Source organism: Chenopodium album, chromosome 15 (assembly GCF_948465745.1).
Source record: "Chenopodium album chromosome 15, dcCheAlbu1.1, whole genome shotgun sequence".
In the NCBI taxonomy this organism is placed as follows: domain Eukaryota; kingdom Viridiplantae; phylum Streptophyta; class Magnoliopsida; order Caryophyllales; family Amaranthaceae; genus Chenopodium; species Chenopodium album.
The window spans coordinates 268,851-273,703 of record NC_137848.1 but is presented as its reverse complement, the minus strand read 5'-3'; the positions used below and the strand labels follow the sequence as shown (position 1 = coordinate 273,703).

The 4,853-nt window shown below is 29.9% G+C and overlaps 1 pseudogene; it reads left to right on the top strand.

The window, feature by feature from the left end:
• Positions 1 to 329: 329 nt before the first annotated feature.
• LOC145583420 (uncharacterized protein At5g65660 pseudogene) lies at positions 330 to 2,214 on the top strand (annotated as a pseudogene).
• The last annotated feature ends 2,639 nt before the right edge of the window (positions 2,215 to 4,853 follow it).

Here is a 4,853-nt window from a genome sequence, read left to right as displayed (position 1 = left end):
AGTACTCGTACCTAAAAAAGGACCCACTTCCGTACTGAAGCAGGGACAAGTAGTAGCAAATTAACCTTTACACGTAGCCTTGCTCAGAAATTCTCTTCTTTAAATTAGAACCCTCTCTCGGCTCCTCTGCTCCATCAAACAAGCATAGCATTAGTCCATTTTTCTCAAAGTCTCTCTCTCTCTCTCTCGCTCTCTCTCTTCTCTCTCTCTCTTCTCTCTCTCTCTCTCTCTCTCTTCATAAGTTGATTTCTCTCTCTACAAATATTAATTATTTGTGTAGCCTACATATATATGAGAGAAAGTTCTCGGAGAGAAATTATACTAGTACGATGCAGCACAGTCCAGTGTACAGCCCTGCAGTGGTTCATCACCAGCACCACTCCGACGCATCTCGACCGTCCCTTGGTTTTCCTCTCGGCACTGCTTTGTTATTGCTCGTCATCTTTAGTTTAAGTGCTATTTTCTCCTGCTGTTATCATTGGGATAAGTTTCGATCTCTTCGTCAATCTTATGTTGATGATCTTGATCTCGAGGCTGCTAATCACGACACTGCTAAACCCAATAACCCTAATTTCTTCGTAAGTTTTTGCTTTCTTACCATTTCTCCATTCTTTTATTGTGGGATTCAGGCCTCACGCTATAAATAAACCTCACCAATAGTGTCAAACATTTCGCAAAAATAATACTATTTGGTATAAATAATTTAATTGCAAATCATTATGCTTTATACTTTGCATTATTCCGTGCTCCATTTTCTCTAGGATTAGGGGTGTGCTGTGGGCATCCAATCTTTTTAATTTCTTGATAATTTATTTATTTTATTTACTAATTTATTATGTAGCTATACCAAGTATTTAAAAATATAAACTAGTCCATATTTATCTTGATTCTTGTATTACCAAGTTAAAATGAAATGTGGCAAAAGTAACTTTTGTTTGAGACTCATGCTATTTTTAGTCGTTAAAAATGATTTAATTTTCTATTACGTTTTAAATAATTATCGTTAGTGGTGATATAAAATAAATAAATCGATGAATATGAATGGCACCAGAGAATAGTAAAGTGACCCCACAAGAGTTGACACACTCAGTGATAGCTGGCTTTATCAAATACTTTTTTTTTTTTTTCTCCTTAAATTACGTCTTCAAAAATTGATGAAGAAGATACTCACGTTTCTTTCTTTTTAGGCTTCATTTTCACTAAAATTTCAATCTATTGTCCCATTTGTAGTTGAGTGAAAGGGAATAGCATTAGTTATTATTGATGGCTAAAATAATTAATCCAATTCTGATTTGTTATAGAGAATGTTTCTGGAAAAGTCTTAATAGTATTCTGTTTCCACACACAACCAACACTAGTAGAGTGAAGAATCGGGCAATTTTTACTGCTATTAGAGCAATTTATTTATTTTTTTACAGGGAGCAATTTTAGTAATTGAAAGATAGACGCAGTAAATATTGACTTGGATAAATTATTGCCCAATAAATGATTGGAACATTTTTCTTTCAGTTTTTTGTCTTTTTCTTTATCACATATGCCTAGTAGTTTCAAAAGGTTAATGGATTTTTTTAAGAGAGAAGTAATTTAAAGGTGTTATATATATATATATATATATATATATATATATATATATATATATATATATATATATATATATTCAACTTATAATATGATAAAATGTACCACTACATATAAAATAGTACACAAAAAGTATTATTAAGACAACTTATAGTTTAATGGTACATTATACATGCGTAATGGTACATATAATGTATCCCTGTAGAGTTAGTTTTTTTCCAAAAGCTTGTCAAATTTACAGTTTTACCTTCCTATATGTTTTGTAAATACATAGTAGATATGTGTTGAGATGCTTTTTAATAGTAACGTTTACTTAAATATTAGCTTTAATAATATGATATGTTAATCTTATTTTGACCGGGAAATAGAACGTATTCATGGTTACAAATACTTTTAGTTTCTTATATTAATAGCTATAATTACATTGTTTGTATGTATGTTGATTGATTCATTTTGTTGAAAATACAGAAACAACAACAAAACGAAAGCTTACCGGTGATAATGCCAGGTGACAACATAGCAAAGTTCATAGCGTTACCATGCCCATGTGAACCACCTCGTCCAGAGAAGCAAGCTCCAATTCCAACTCCTAACAAACCTCCTAAGCCGCCACGTTTCCCTGTTCCTTTGTACTAAATCTATTATTAATCACTAGTTTAATTTTTTAATTACACAAAACTATTTGACGAATTGGGTCACAAAATCTGTTATAATCTTCTAGTAATAGTAGTTAGTACGTACTTTGTATATAGTGTTTAGACATTACTCATAGATTATTACACCAATTTTTGATGTATTTTTTTCTCCCCCAATTTGTTAATTTATTAATATAGTTGGTTGGTTATATGATTTTTATATGATTCAATCAGAATCTTGATGTTTTCTGTTGCATTTGTTGTTTATTACCCTGCGTCATGTTATTGTTTTTATGCCTCAATATTCCATATGTTTGTTAGGTACTTGTGACCAAATCGAATAATGTGTATGGGATATGCTTCTCGGAATTATGCATACATATGATGGAGATCTTGCAAAATTTGGCAAATCTTTTTGCTATCAAACCATACGACGTACATTGCTAACGCATGTGCAAAACGTACATACAGACTAACAAGTATCATGAATCCATAAAACTGATGTGAACTAAAGAATTGTGTTTGACTAAAACTGATTTTTTTTTATTTATTTATTTATTTATTTATTTATTTTTTATTTTTTATTTTTATTTCATCTCACTTTACACTTGAAGTTCACGTCATTACTATGAATTTTGTTGCATATATTTATACCACATGTCATATACTATGCCTTGATGTCTTCACCCTTTCTATTGAGTCATCTAACTACATTTAATTTTGTACACCTATTCGGTCATTTGCATCCTAGGTAGTACTATGTATACAATGTTTATAAATCTCGATTTTATACATGGAGAAAATAAATATAACAATAGTTGTACAATACAGAAAGTATAAAAACTGAAGCATAACATCAATTCTAAAATCAAGAAATTATAAATCAGCGTAGGGAATAAGAAATCTATATGATTATACATTAACGTTAATCATCAGTGCACAAATTCAAATTTTCTTTCTCAATCTTGTTTAGGTGAGAATTAGTAACAAAATTGAAAATTCGAATTAATTGAATACTGTCGGTTGACAATTGCAACATGGTATTCTTTGCTTGAGGAAATTTGGAATATATAAGTTTCAGTTTTTTTTATTAATGAAACGAATAAAAAAACACTTGTTAAATAACCTAGTATAAATTTCTTTTCCTATAGTACGGAGTATTAAATTTTAACAGTTTTTTTGGTGTTTAGAGAGCCACAAAGGGCAGAGATGAGAATCATTAAACTTTAACAATTTGCTAGAAAAAAGACTCGCTAATCGATGGTATATTTATACTACGTATATATTTGCCGCACCAATCTACCATAATGCAAGGATAGAGTCAAATTGTTTAATCTCAAAATTTATTTTTCATCCTCACCTTGCCAATCATATGATGGCAAATTAGTGAATTACTTTATGGAATTCAGGTGAAAAGATAGACAATTTCTACCCTAAATTGTTTCTAGCTAGTTATTATATTTAATTCTCTATCTGACCTTCAAGTCTTGAGGTTGAACACTTATATATCACAGAGTTGAGCCTTAATTAGTTATTTGTACCATGGTAGGCACACAAAATAGTATGAGTATACTATTTTTTTGTTGTTTAGAGAGCCACAAGGATGGGGGTGAGAATCAATCTCAGGATCTTCTGAAAATCGGGAGGGAAGCTCTAACCACTTGAGCTATCCCTCACTCTCATAGTAATACTATAATATGGTAATTGCAACACTTTAAATTTTGCAATATTTACATAATAATTGTGAGTGTTTTTACACATATATGGATATTAAATGTTTCAATGGAATTGGTCTAGATTATTGAAGTCTTAATTAAATAAAGGCGGAATAATTCACTTACTAACTCATCCAAAAACTTCGAGATATAAGATGGGTGTTCCATTCTTTAATCATACTGGCAAAGGAATTGATTCTTAAATCTTATTGATTGATATAGTGGTATAAAGTAAGAGATGGTAAACTAAAAATGTTCTATCAATACCTAATAATTTGATTATTTTATTGTATTTTTCAAAAATGGCAACTAAATTAGTAAATGATGTCGAGCATTAGGATTTAGTGAGAAAGAACATAATTTGCCATGTACATGTCATCTTCCACCAACCCTCATCTTTTGCCATTGTTTCCACCCAACAATCAAAATCATGTCCTAACTTCACTGTTTCAATTCTTTTATTTTTTTTCAAAGTGCTTTAATTATTACATTTTGGGTTATTGCTTTTAAGTTGTCCTTGCCTGTACTCCTCCGTGAAGTTTGTTGTTCTTTATTTTTAGTACATATTTTCACTTTCATCATTTGTCCACTAAAACTTTTTCTTTTGGATGGATTAATTGGTTCCAGTTTTGTTTAGAAGGTTAAGTAAAGTATTGATTGGATATAAGAACAAGTTTAATTTTAAGAGATTTTATCATATGATTTCCTATACATGTTGTACTTAAAAAAATAATATTAAGTAAAAATAATTTCAGTTCAGTAAAAATAAGTTCAGTTCAGTGAAATTCAGTTTTCTTAAAGAAGAATTATAATAGAAAATCAGTAAAAATAATTTCAGTTCAGCAAAAATAATTTCAGTTCGGTAAAATTAATTTAAGGTCAGTAAAAATAATTTAAATTCAGCAAATATAATTTTGTTTCAGAA